Genomic DNA, 15160 nt, shown 5'->3' with positions numbered 1-15160 from the left:
TTTGATCCAGTATTGATTTCAGCAATGTGATAAATACACTTGTGCGTGATTAATCATAATGCAACTGAAAAGTGCTTGGCTGACAATGCACTGCTGTAGGATGAGTTCAAAAATAAGACAGATGAATTCCACAAATAGCATCTTTGTGCGAATATGGTTCCTCCAGTGTCAATTGTCATTTGGAAAATAATAACGCGACAACTGCCCAATGAGGTGTTGTTACCTGTTCCCCAGAATCCTGCTTGAAGTGGAAGGCTTGGACACTGAAGCACAACCGGTTTTCTTGCTCCCGCAGGAGGAATTTAGATGAAGACCCTGGTAATACACTGTCTACAAGACATCTGGAATGATGGAGAAACACATCTCATTTAGACATGATGATACCAACAGAGCTTTGCTTCCAAGCTGGTCCGAAACACTGAAAGATGATCATACTTGGCTGAGGATTCCACTCATTAGATTCAATGTGACATTTGAATTCTTGGATTGAGCACTTTTGTTACCTCTGCCAAAGAGGATTATGTTTTAATCTACAATTGTGTGTTAATCTATTATTTAGCAGCATTACACAAAAACTACAGGACGGGCTGCCACAAAACTTGGTGGAAGGATGCAGAATAAAATTCTGTTATTCGTGGATCTTGATGGAAAAAAAAATTGTTTTAGGGGATTGATATCTGTGTGTGTGAGCAAATTTGTGCAGATCCAAATAAAATTCATGATCTGGTGAATTTAAAAATAATTTCATCAGGGGACTGTTGGGCTTAGGCGTAGGTATGCGCTCTACAGAGAACCATTTTAGTTGTGTTGAGTTTAGTACTTTGAACCAGACACAAATGCATAGAATTTTGTTGAGGTTTTTGGAGCCAGAAGGACCGACTGACCCATAATTGGTGATAAACCTGTAGCTTGGCGAGGAGAGAGGGTCAGGCTTCAGTGTAGCAACACAGTAGTCCACATATACAGTGAGTAGAGGATGCAGCGGCGCCTCCACACTGGCCTCCAAAAACACTGCTTCCCCCTGCTGGTACACTGAGGAACTACGTAGAGAGTTGCAGTCATCTGTGTAAGGACATAACTTTTTTTATTTTTAGTCGGTTTCAATTTCATATTATTTTGAAAGAAATATTGACAGAGAAATCCTCCACTGATAGTCAAACTTCAGTGAGATAGAGTTTTCACCTGCCATGGTACGAAGGGAGAAGTGCAGAAGGCCAAATACACCGATAGTGGATGTCATGGGTTGCCAGGTTGGGGTTAATGCGTCTGCATTCACTGTCTGCTTTCTGTGCTTACAAAAAAACAAGGCACGGGTCATACAGTTAAAGTGCTGATGGCAGCTTATTACATCCCTTAACATTGATCCAATCCAGTGGTTCCCAAATGGTGTGCACACTGGTGTGCCGTGAAGTAAGCCCGGAAGCACCGTGGGATTTTGAGTGAAATGTACAAAATTATTATTGCTTCATGGCTCCAGAGTGCAGTGGAAACAGAAAAGAGTGAATACAGAGTTTCCACTACGGACCAACGCTGTAAAATCATGGGCGACGTTAATTCAGGATCAGAGCAGAAGCTGGTTTGTACCGTGTCGGAGTCTCTGTCTGAGGCCTCCCACCACACTGCTGCTGACCTGCGCTCACTTCACACTTTACACTATAAACACTCATCGCAAGTTACTGAACTGTGCTGACGTTTACTTTGCGTTTGTTTTATTTGCTCACAAGTTTATCACTCACACACACACACACACACACACACACACACACACACACACACACACACACACACACACACACACACACACACACACACACACACACACACACACACACACACACACACACACACACACACACACACACACTACAGCTTTCGTTCTGAGATTTCTTTCTCATCCAGACAAAATGATTGTACACTGAAATATCCTAAACTAAATTGATACTCAAACGCTTCAAATGTTTCCACTGTACATAAACAATAATGCATCAGCCTCACCTGTTATAATGGCACTCAACAGGTATGATGGTTGTTGCTGCTCTAACTATTACACTGCCTGAAGAGGTCGAAATCACAGCAGGAAATAGAAAGAGCTGGTTGGAATACACAAGCCACTCACCATGAACCTGGAAAGTAGCAATAATATAGACATTAAAACAAATATATATGTCTATAAAAAAAATCACTGCATTATATTTAAATTTTTTTAATTGAGAAATGAATTGCTTTTCTGTCAATCACTGAAATTATGAGCTTTCACTTTCTTTTTTTATTGATCCAATCGTCTGAATAAGACACTCATGTAAACTGCACTGTCTAATTACCTTGACCCAAATAAGGTCATACTCAGAATAAGCAACAACTAAATTAACACATGGAACATTACGACTTTAGTTGCATTATGTCGACATCCTCCTCAGACTCCGCTGTAGCACGTAAACTGGAATATGAATGGAATATTCTATTAGCAACTCATGTAAACATTATAATGGGAATAATGTCTTATTCAGAATAAGGTCAATAGGCAGTATCACTGTCCATGAATCCAATACTGAGTGATCTGTTTCCCCAAATACATAACAGACAAGTTAGTCCAACAGAACCCTGCATGCCAGACCTCTGAGACCCCTTGGTCACTATGCAGCACAGCGCTGGAACCAACTGCCTGATTGTCCCTCCATTGCAATCTTCAGGAAAGGGCTAAACACATGGGATAGTTCTCCCAAAAATGAAAATTCACTCACTATCGACTCACCACTATGCCGACGGAGGGGTGGGTGAAGTGTTCGAGTCCACAACAATCATTCATCTTTTCAAATTCGTCTCAAAACAGCGTCATCTACACCATGTTTTTAGCCTAGATGTCCACTGTAAACCACGGAGGAACGCAGCTCCAGAGGCGAATATCTGAGGACATTTAGGCTAAAAACCTGGTGTAAATGACGCTGTTGAGTTCAATTTGATAGTCGGCGCTTGCGGACACTTGAAAGACACCACAGGACCAGTATGGAGGCATTTTGCTTTCGGTTGTTTGTAAAGTGTTTTGTGGACTAAAACGCTTCAGCCACCTCTACATCGGCAAAGTGGCAAAGTCGATAATGAGTGGATTTTCATTTCTGGGTGAACTGTCCCTTTAAGGAAGCCATTTTGAAAGTTCATATCATTCTTGCATTTTATTCAATTTAAATATTTTCTCACTTCCATTTTACTTTTTTTTTGTTTCAAAATATTTGAAAATGTTTGTAATAATTGATCCTTTTTATTTCGTTCACCTCTTTTAATCGTTTTTTAATTTTTTTTAATCTCTTTTGTACTTCCCTTTTATTTTGTTTGAAAATTATGGCAACCTGTGCTTTGAGATTTGAAATGTATATTTGGTCTCAGTTGTTGTTTTTTCATGTGCCTGCGCAGCGCCCTGATTTCGGTGAAGGAAACGTGCTTTATAACTACATTCCCTCGCGTTTTTATCCGAGAGCTCAGACTTTGCCTCCGCGGCTCTCCCTCTTACTCTGGACTCGGCCCCACAGTCCCGCAGCCCCGCGGAGATGACCGCTGCCTCGCCGGTCATGAGTCCCCGCGGTCCGCACGACGCCTCCTGGCCCCGCGTCGGCTTCGCCCCGAGTCGAAGGTGCTCGCGTCTGAACGGGACCCGTCTCTCCTCGAGGAGCCGCCGCTGCACGGTGACCCTCACCTCCGCCTCTCCGCAGCGGATCTCGAGTCTGCTGCTGTCCCGGGTTCCCATGGCGAAAGAAGAGGCGCTCACCGACAGCGCGACCGCCAGAAAGTCGAGGTGGAGCCCGGTGAACTGTAGCAGGACGGCCATTTTCACACAGGCAGCGTGGTTAGCGACCGACGGCTGGAGTCGCATTGTCACAATCAGTTGCGCAGAGAACTGTGGGAAACACCGTCAGAAGTACTTCAGTCCCATTCATTCACCCCTCCATTAATTAATTCATTCCTCCCTCCATCCATTCATTCATTCATTCATTCATCTATGCATCCATCCCTCCCTCCATTCATTAAACTATGCATCCATCCCTCCCTCCATTCATTAAACTATGCATCCATTCATTCATCCCTCCCTCCATCCATCCATCCATTCATTCCTCCCTCCCTTCATTCATCTATGCATCCATTCATCCCTCCCTCCATCCATCCATCCATGCATGCATCCCTCCCTCCATTCATTCCTCCCTCCCTCCATTCATTAATTTATGCATCCCTCCCTCCATCCATTCATGCATTCATCCATCCATCCATCCATGCATTCATCCATCCATCCATCCATTCATTCATCTATGCATCCATTCATTCCTCCCCCCCTCTCTCCATTAATTCATCTATGCATCCCTCCCTCCATCCATTCATTCCTCCCTCCATTCATCCATCCATCCCACTTGGCACTGGGGTGGTATGAAAGGCCTGACCACTTGTGATCAATGCATTTGCCGACACAATATCCAATGTCTTGTGAGCTGAGTTGGCTGTTGTTTCATGGCAGAAACAGCTACTACAGTCTATTCTTTGACCTTATCATACATCATCTGTAAATGAATCATTGTATATCCTAGACAACGCCCCACGTACTACCTGAGAGGGACTGCTTTACATTTATGATCTTTCACATGCACTCACAATCAATGTCTGTGATCAAAGTGCTCTCCCAAGAGTTTGACTTTTTACCCTTTCCATTGCATGTCCTTACATAAGCAAAGCTGACATTCAACTTATCTATGAATCCAGTTTATCTTAAATGTATTGATGGTAAAGATGAGTTGCATGATACTGCAACATGTAGCCTTTCTTCATTGTAACAGTTGAATTTCATGAGTAGATGTTTCATAGCTTGTTTATTTTCTGCAAATTCCACCACATCTTCATGCCTGTCCCAGTCTCAGTGTATTCATGACAACTTTACAGTTCATTTTGATTGTGTGGGAAACATGTAATAAATATTGTAAATATTGTTTCCATGGGCTTCAACATTGATTTAAAAAAATAGGCAATGCACTAAGTGTGTGGCATTATTTCAATTTACTGCAAACCGTCCCTTTCTGGGAAACCATGTGACCGTGTCAAACTCAAAGTGAAAGTGTCTTGCTGAGGAGCATAAAAGGAGTGTTCTGCAGTGCATTATTACATTGGCTCCTGTGGTGGAGAGAGGTGTTTTGTCTACGGCATCAGCAGAAATACTTCACCTGCAAGACCTGCGTAACTGCGAAAGAAAATCCTGGACAAAAGAATGCAGTCGTGCCATGGGTAAATTTCCTTCAAAGGTAGGTTGCTTATGACAGAGTTTGGTCGTTATATTGTTTAGTCAGTGATTTTGTCTAACATGTGCCTGATGGGAGGACCTGCATAACTACACCAATAACATAGCTTTGTTAGGAATTTATGAAAATTACTTATGTTTTTTTTCTTTTCGCGAGAATCATTGATGTGATGAGAGGGGTACAAAGACATTTTAAAGACTGGTTGATGTAAATTATTACACCCCCCCCCCTTCCTCCAGTCATGCTTGGGCCTCCTCCACTTCCTGTGGGCTGGGCTTAAAAGGCCACTTCCTGCAAGCTTCAAGCATTTTGCCCGGGGAGCTCACTGCAAACAAGTGTCATTGCAAATTAAAGAGAAACATAGAATAATTAAAGAAAAAGACAGAATATTGACCAACTTGTGTGCACCCAACTCAGAAAATTAACTGTCCGTTAAATAAAGAGGCTATGAACAAATAACTATGTGTAATGTTTTTACTGAAATGAAATGTAACAAAACTATACTAACACTGAGCTGATGGTGTAACCGTCACAGGAATGAAGCCTCACAGAATTGTCTTCTATTTTACAGTGAGAAGCACAAGTGAGAGGATTGAGAGTACAGCCACAATGGAGGTAAACAGCTAATCTAGTTATTTTGTGTTGATAAAAATAAATTATATGGAAACACTTCACTATAAACTAATGTGTATGGGATAATAAGTTGATTCGTCACGTTTGCAAATGTGTTTTTTTCATTTATCAAGGGAATGGGCGATGGAGATCCACCTGGTCATCATAACCTTGGCGCCAATAGAAACCGCCACGAAGGTCAGTCTCATGCACTCTATTGTTCAGATTGAAAGGCACCATTTACTGTGCAGTTTGTAAGTAGTTTAAAGCAGTTATTAATATTTCCATCGTTAAAACTGTTTTTAACAGAGCAGAGCATTACTGTGAACACAACAGGCAGCCATGAAATTCTTGAAAACTATATGACTACTACTAAAACTACAGGGTTTATAGTTATGGGTTGCTGCACAGACAGTGACAAGTAGCACATACAAGGCAGGGCTGTTTAAATACCCTCACTTGCAAAGGTCATGGTAGTCCAGTGATTCTCAAACTGTGTGGCGCAGAGGCATAACAGGTGGGGCGCGCGACCGGGAGGGGAAATGTGAGGCGGAACTAATGTTTTGACGTCCGCATCTCTTTAACGGTGGAACAGTAAACAAATCGTTCTTTCGCCGTAGCCAGGGGTCGCAACCCGCGGCTCTGCAGCGGCTCTGCAGCGGCTCCTGTACAGTGTTGTGCATGTCGCGCATATTTTTCGCGAACAGTGAACTCACGTTCACGTTAATTTGTTAAATCATCATCGTATCAGGCCAGCGTGAAATACCAGGAGCGGGCGAATGTGTGTGTGTGTGTGTGTGTGTGTGTGTGTGTGCCCCCAGACAGCGCACACACACACACACAGGCCCCGGGGCTCCGCCCCCCCCCCGCCCCCACTCATTCGCTCAGAGAGACACACACAGTGAGATCAGAGCTCGTTCACGTGAAGCAGCCGGTCAGTGACAAACAAGACACAGTGTTCAAAAACCAAGTTGAGAAGAAAGTACGATGAAGCCGATCTTGCTCTTGGGTTCACAGTGAATGAAGGAGGACATGAGGAGAGACCAGTGTGTCTTTTAGGTCTGAAAACTCTGGCAGCTGACAGAATGAGACCCAACAAATTAAGAAGACACTTGGAAACATTACACCCCAGTCACATGCATGTGTTCTTTTTGGTTGAGCTTTATCATGGTTGTAACAAAGTGATTATAATTTAATTTATTTTTTCTCTATTTTTGAAAAAGTACAGACTGATGGAGGAATGTAGTGATAAATGTCACCAAAAGTACTTCAATTAAGTTGAATTTAAGCAAAGTTATTGCACTATTCTTTGAAAAAAGTGGCAAATGTCACAAAAAGTTGTTTGAAAAAGGTTTTTTATTTGCACATAAGAAATTCCTGAAAGTAATGTGAATTTAATGTTCATGTGTATTTTATTTTATGTTAAACTTGGCCCATTTTGTCATAATTTTGTTGGGGCAGGGGAGCGGGTGGGGCATGAAAAATATTCTAGCTCCAAAGTGGGGCATAACAGAAAAGGTTTGAGAACCACTGTGGTAGTCTAACAACTAGTGGACAAACAGGGAACATGCTCTCCATTAGCATTTACAGTAAATGCCAAACCTGGTTATCTCTGAAGTTACGTTCCCATCAGTTACTCATTAAAGTTGGACCTCAGTCCACAGACAGTCCTTCTCTAAGAAGAACCTGTGTTTACGGCTAAATGCTGATGCAGCAGTGCTTGCTCAGGTTTTCTACTGAGGACATGATAGAAGATCACTATATTGAAGCGGGTGGAGGGATGACTGCACTTGATGCTTTTAATGCAGTCCACTCGAAATATTAACCTAGATGCACAGGTCTCTAGCTGTTCAGTCTATTTACAGCTTTGGCCTCAGTTTTCTGAAGTGCATTTGACTGAGCCAAGACATCCGGTAGTGTAGCTCCAATAGTAGGCAGTTGTCCTTACATTTCACAAAATATAAACTCGTCATTAGATTGCCCAATATTGCACTGACTGATAGTCATGCTTTTCAGTGGTTTTAAGAGGCGCATCTACCTCAAAACCTTCTGCTGGCAACCTTAGCCACCTCATCATTGTTATAGCCACAGCCATAATACCCCAGATTTCTTCTCTGACATCATTTTTATTAGTTTATTGTGCGTTTGCAAAGTTGTTAAAATCAACTATCAATGTATGATCTTGCAAACCTGCCAAATTAGCTTGAACAACTTGAAATAGTTTCCTCCATTTCCAGTCCAGTATGTTCCTAGTGTCCATTACATTACATTACATATCATTTAGCTCAGTGATTCTCAACTGGTGGGTCGCGGACCCGTTTTCAGTGTGAATAGGATCAGTTTTGTTGGTTGTCATAGATTCAGTGAGTGAGTATTCTCAGCTAAAGCTACATAATTTGAGTCTTTTTGAAACTACTTCTCAATAGTTGGACTTTTATTTCATGTTTGTGCATGAAAGCACTGTTGAGTCTGTTAAAAAAGGCTGAAGTTACTGAATTGTTATGTATGTTGTATTACCTTGTGTCCTTAAGAAGCAATTTTGGGGTTTTAATCAAAATGCAGCTAATTGAGTGTAATAGGGAATATTTCCCTCTCTAGCATCGCCACCTGCTGGTCGTTTTGGTTTATCATTAAACTTGTTTTTTTGTGTTGGCATACTGTGATATTCTGTACTATCTCAGGTTCAAACTGCACCATCTTTCCATTAAATAAATTTGAGAAATTGAGAATTTTCCTCGATTTGGGTCGCGGCTTGTCATTAAGGGGTGATGGTGGGTCCCGAAGCCAGACCAGTTGAGAACCACTGATTTAGCTGATGCTTTCATCCAAAGCGACTAACAATAAGTGCATTATGAAAAAGGCTGCCATTACACTTAAGAGTTGCACAAGAGAATTTCTAATATAGGGAGATGGTCCGCTCTCACAACTTCCTGGTTGTGGTGGGGGGCACTTGCAAGGTCGCACAGAATGTGTAGCCCCAAAATGTAACCTTCATGGAGTAAAAAATAAAATAATTAACAATTCTGTCAATTTGCTTGATGTAACCTTTCTGCAAGTGTTAGTGACATCATGTAGCACGAGCGTCGCCATTTTGGTTTCACCAGAGCCTGCGTTTTTGTGGAACATAATTATTTACACCAGAGTTAGAAGCTTCTACTTTAGATGTACATTTAGCTGTCAAACACGATGATCCTCCCTTTCCTCCTTTACATGGCCATTTGACTTCATTTGCAATGAGTCACAAATCCTTGATCGACCAATCAGAATGTGAATGAAGAATGTTTGCATGAAATGGGCAAAATCCCAGTAGGAAAAAGGAAAGGATTTTAGAATTTGTTTCATTTCAATTTCAAGTCGTGTGTGGACCTTTTTGTCTCGAGGAAGGTGTAGATAATTCTTTTAGCTGTTAAACGTTATTCACTCCAACTGCCTCACAACTGCCCTCAAGGTCAATTGCAGCCAATCGAGTCTACAGATATGTGTTTGGTATTGATCTACTTGTTCAACTCTTGGCAAGAAAGACATAAAAACTCTATTAACTATTGTGTTAATATTGAGGTGCTGTGCAGTTGTGCCACATTATATTACGACAGTATCACTATTAAGATAACATTAAATACACTTTAACAAGGTTATCCAGTTCAGTTGAATTGTTCAACTTCACCTTTTTAAGATTTGTTCACCATAAGTCCAAGTGAATTGTGCCAGATGTAATGAAATTCCCTACATATTACCCATACCTATATATGACATTCACAAGAATGTGAAGTCACACATTGACATATTAAGCTAAAAAATGGGACTGACGGATTCAAAACATAACCCCTCTGTAGCTATATACATTAATATAACAATCTCTATTGTAATAATATATCATTTATAGATATCTGATTATTGACTTAAAAGGTACACTAGTAAAGGGGTGGAAAAATGTTTTCAGATCAAGAGTGGTTTCAGTTTTCTGTCCTTCCAAAGACATATATACATACTAACTTATTTAACACATATCATCCATACCTCCCTAATGCAAAGGGGAATGATCTGAATACCACTGGCCATTGTAATGATGGGTTTAATAATCATTGTTTTCATGCCCACAGAGACACAACAACAGACCTTGTTGGAGGATCTGGGCTTGAAGCAGCGCTACACAGAGAAGCTAACACTGAGCGAAATACTGCAGATTGACCTGAAGGCCATCACTGATGAACCTGCCAAGTGCAACTCAGATCTTCCATGGTATTTCTTGAAGAAACTAATGATGGTAAATGTGACAGCGAGAGAAATAAAATCAGAATGTGAATCATCCAATGACGGAGCAACAGAAACGATTGAATTTGACTTCAGTAATCAGAGCGACATTACAGACTCAGGTGACAAGGTAAACCCCCTTGACGTAATCACTGCTCTCTTCCTGTGTTCTGATGGGTTTGTGCAACAGGAAATGGCCCTCAAAATGTCCATGTGTCAGTTTTCTGTGCCTCTCCTGCTTCCAGATTGTGACACAGATCAGTGCAAACTCATGCTTTGGGCCATGAGAGACATTGTTAAAACGTACAGACCTCAGTCACTTGTACAATCCAAGGGTTTTACTGAAGAAAGAATTGTTCTTTCTGAAATCCCACTGATATCTTTTGTGAGACTGGGGGAATGTTCCATGTCCAAGTCAGAGATTCTCAATAAGCTTTTGAGCAATGACTTTTTTGTTCACAAGAATATGGAGTGTGGTGACACTCCAAGAAGAATATCAAATGGACTGACTGAAATAACTTGGTACCTTCCTTCTGGCAAAGAAAACATTGATATTTTCAGTGAGCCATTAGCTGTAGCTAACCTTCGTGGGGACATTGCTTCATTTGAAACTCAGTTTTCTTTCTTGTGTCAGACATCTGCAGCAGTGTTTGTGTTCTTTGACAATTTGGACCCTGAGTGCAAGCTGCTAACCAACCTCCACCACAAGGCACAGATGTTTTTGGTCGGTAACCAAGAAAGCAAATGCTTTAGTATGGATGCTCTAAAAACAGTAGCAACAAAGCTGGGCTTAACAAAAAACATCATTACAAAGACAAAGCAGAAAAATGATGCAGACTTTGTCAAAGGTTTGTGGAAAAAAGTCAACGATGTTATTGAGAACACAAAGGAGAAGATGTGCATTGAGAAGATGGCTGACATTGCCCATGAATTGGGAATCTTGGTTGATGAAGACTGTCCAGAGTGTCAGACTGCCAAGGAAAATGCAGATGCCATAACATCAAAAATTCAAAACATCCCTGACTACAAAGTCACTCAGCTTCCCTTGCATGGCGAAATATGGAAGGAATTAACAATTTTAGAGAAGGAAGAATTTCGTCTTAAAAATCTTGGATCTGAAGACATAGAAATATACAAAGCAGGGCTTCAGGAAAAGAAAGAAAAACTTCGGAAGAAACAGAGCTCTGTAAACATATCAGATGCCATGACGTGCTTCATCAGTGCAATATCAAGCCCAGGCATAGAGAGACGTTATTTCCTGAAATGGATGCGAATGAACCTTGATAACCTGTCTCGAGAAAAACTGTCTGGCCTCAGGAAGGAGTACAAAGAAAAATGCAAAGATGCTGAGAACAAAGAGGCCATCAAAGTCATTGATAAAGAGCTTTCCAGCAGCTCACTGGGAATTGAACACTTCTTCCGTGAAATGGGTCAGATCTATGAAGCTTCAGTTTCCCTTCCAGAACAAGATCAGTCACGTAAACAACTACAGCATCTGCCAGAATTCTGTGCAGGATTGTTGCTTGATGGATTTCCCCTGGAGCTTGTAGATGGAGATGCATCCAACATACCTCTCACATGGGTGAGTGATGTTCTCTCTCAGCTCAATGAACTGGTGTCTCCAAAGAACAAGATACTGGTCGTCACGGTTCTTGGAGTTCAGAGCACAGGAAAGTCCACTCTTCTTAACACCATGTTTGGAGTGCAGTTTGCAGTCAGCAGTGGCCGGTGCACTCGAGGTGCTTTTATGTTGCTCATCAGAATCAATGAAGATGTCAAACAAGTCCTCAACTGTGACTTCATGGTCATCATTGACACTGAGGGCTTAAAGTCAGCAGAGCTTGCACAACTGGATGATAGCCATGAGCACGACAATGAGCTCGCAACACTTGTTGTGGGGCTGAGTGACATCACCATTATCAATATTGCAATGGAGAATTCCACACAAATGAAGGACATCCTACAAATAGTTGTGCATGCGTTTCTCAGGATGAAAGAGGTGGGCAAAAAGCCTAAATGTCAGTTTGTTCACCAGAATGTGTCAGATGTTTCAGCCAATGAGAACACCCAAAGAGAGAGGAAACTGCTCTTGGATCAGTTAAACGAGATGACACAGACGGCAGCCAAAATGGAGAAAAAAGAAAAGAACAAGTGCTTCACTGATGTCATGGAGTACAACCCAGAAACTGGGAACTGGTACATTCCTGGACTCTGGAATGGAAACCCACCAATGGCACCAGTCAATGCAGGGTACAGCGAAGCTGTATATCAGTTCAAGAAAAACATCACCCAAATACTAGGAAACTGTGAGTCCTCTGCTAATGACATCTTGAAGTTTAAAGTGTGGATGTCAAGCCTGTGGAGAGCAGTGAAGCATGAAAACTTCATCTTCAGCTTCAGAAACAGTCTAGTGGCTGAAGCATACATGAGGCTATGCACAGAATTCAACAAGTGGGAATGGGACTTCAAAGAATCCATATACAAGTGGATAACAAATGCCGAAACAACCATCTCAAATTTAGGAACACCTGCTTCCAAATCTAAAATAGTTGACATGAGAGAACTCATCTTGAGTTTGAAAAGTAAAGTCTCCACAAAGCTGATGGAATTGGAGAAAGCGCATCTTGAAAAACTGAAAAACTATTTTGAGCAAAAAGACGGCCATGTCCATCTCGTAGAAAGATACAAAGAGGACTTTGCAAACAGTGCAAGGAGTCTTCGACAAGACATGGAGAACTCTGTGTATAGTCAACTCACAGCAGCGGCTAAAATCAAAGAGGGACAGACAGAAGTTAAAAAAATCAAGGAAAATCACACAAAAGAAATTGAAAAAGCAGTGTGTGCACTGATCGATGAATGTCGAAAGAAAAACATGAAGATGAGAGATGAAGAACTGAACCAAGAATTTGATAAGATGTGGAAAGAAACAGTAAAGAAACTGTCTTTTTCCAAACAAGAGCCAAAAAATGTCTTCACCAGTGTCTCCCACTACTTAAGAATAAATCTCTCACCCAAAGGGAGTCATGCATGTGAATTGCTGAATCAAAGACGCCTGCAAGATTGTGGCAAAACGCCTTTCAAATACAAAGCCACAGGAATGCTTGAAAAAGCTAAAAAGGGGGCGAGCAATTGGCTACCCATTGAAGATCCCACAATCAGGGTACAGAAGATAGCTGACAAATTCATAGCTGAATGCATTCAGTGTGTGAAGAAAAAAGGGAAAACAGATGCACCTGAAGCAGATGCAAAAAAAACTAAAAACTACTCTGATGCTTACATCCAGGAGATCCTTCGCATAATTGATGAGAGGCTGCAACAGGATGAGGATGTAACCATAGAAATTGAGTTTGAAGTTTCTCTAAAACAGCACATCTGTTGCATTGCAGCCAGACACTTTCAGAAAATGCACGAAGATTTCCTAAAGGAGAATGACCCTTACTTATGTCTGAACAAAGAAGAAGAATTAAAAAAGCTTCGTGATAGTTTTAAAGATTTGTTCAATCAACAAGACCAGAGCCAGAAGAAAGCAGAATAATTCACCCAAAAATGTTTGAAGCCTGCAGTTGAAGACTTTGTCTACAGTAAACTGGGTCTTGATATCATTCATGAAATGAGGAAACAATCACAGTTCATCACAAGAGTCTGCTCCCAGTATGAAATGTTACTGGATTTGCTCTCAAAGCATAAGGTTACGGAGTACGTAAGGTACATTCGCTCAAATGAGGTATATGTAAAGGAGTGGATACTCGACCAAACAGTGAAACACTTATCAAAAGATTCTAAAATGTTTGAGCTAGTGGATCCGCATCTTGACTCAAGTATCAGAAGCATAAAGGCTGCAATCCACAAGGCCACAAAGAAAACAAGTGCTGACTTGAAAACATTCATTAACAACTTCTGTCAGGAACTTGGTGATTCATTGGTCATTTCCCAGGATGCACTTGGTGATTTCATGATCCTGAACAAAGCAAACCAGGAACAGTTTGCTCACTGGTTCACACAGTTTGTGAATAAAATGGAACAAGATCTAAAGCAAGAGTTTAAAAGAAGAGACATCAAGATGATACTGAACCGTGATGATGTCAAGTCCCAGAATGAGCTTTTCACCCAAGTGATTGGATGTGGTAAACGGTGTCCCTTCTGTGGAGTGGCCTGTGTGCGTGGAGGTGGTAACCATTCTGTGCATGAGGCTTCACTGCATAGGCCAAACGGTCTGGATGCACGTGAGTGGTTCCATAGTAAAAAACTAGCCACTGACATATGCTCTTCATTTGTGGCAAGTGACAACCTTTTTACCTGTGGTGCTGTTAAAGGTGGAAGGGTCCCTTACAAAAATTACAAAGACATCTTCCCAGATTGGAACATTCCTCCAGATGGAAGCTATGAGGCATCAGACTACTGGAAATATGTAATGGCAACGTTCAATGAGGAGTTTGCAAAAGAATATGGTGTAAAGCCTGCTGATATTCCTACAACCTGGAAAAATATCTCACTTCAACAGGCAGAACAGAGTCTCAAAGTGTCATTTAACATCAACTGAGAGACAACAAGCTGTCTGATTAGAGAAGTGCACATCCTCCTCATTACACTGATTCATTATCCTGTCACGGATAATTTGATTCATTTGTGTTCACCTTTATCTGAGAATGTTTTTATGTTTTTAACAAAGTAATCTGCTTTAACTCTGTGTTGATGAGCTCACTGAAATACAGTCTGATAGTCTGTGTACATTCTAGGAGCACATGTTAAGAAACATACCAAATGGATTTTAGGATTTTGTTTGACATAACATCATTATCTTGCCTCGAAAAACATCCACAGAAATTGTTGTTTTTTCTTTTATCAAATTTAATGTGAGATGCTATTTTTTTGTTTCTATGACAATCCTGATGTCAAATATTTACATATATTGTCTCTTATTAAAACATGACCATGTCTGTATGTGGTATCATCCTTATCAAACAGGATTTAAAAAATCAGAATTTAAAAATCTGTTCCTGTTCCTGTGATGTATCTAATGTGAAATA

At 41.0% G+C, this 15160-nt stretch overlaps 1 pseudogene; it reads left to right on the top strand.

The window, feature by feature from the left end:
* The first annotated feature begins 5144 nt into the window (after positions 1-5144).
* Positions 5145-14950, top strand: LOC117779333 (annotated as a pseudogene).
* The last annotated feature ends 210 nt before the right edge of the window (positions 14951-15160 follow it).

This window comes from Hippoglossus hippoglossus, chromosome 18, assembly GCF_009819705.1.
Source record: "Hippoglossus hippoglossus isolate fHipHip1 chromosome 18, fHipHip1.pri, whole genome shotgun sequence".
Classification (NCBI taxonomy): Eukaryota; Metazoa; Chordata; class Actinopteri; order Pleuronectiformes; family Pleuronectidae; genus Hippoglossus; species Hippoglossus hippoglossus.
The sequence above is the reverse complement of the archived record's forward strand: the minus strand, read 5'-3'. Positions and strand labels throughout refer to the sequence as shown.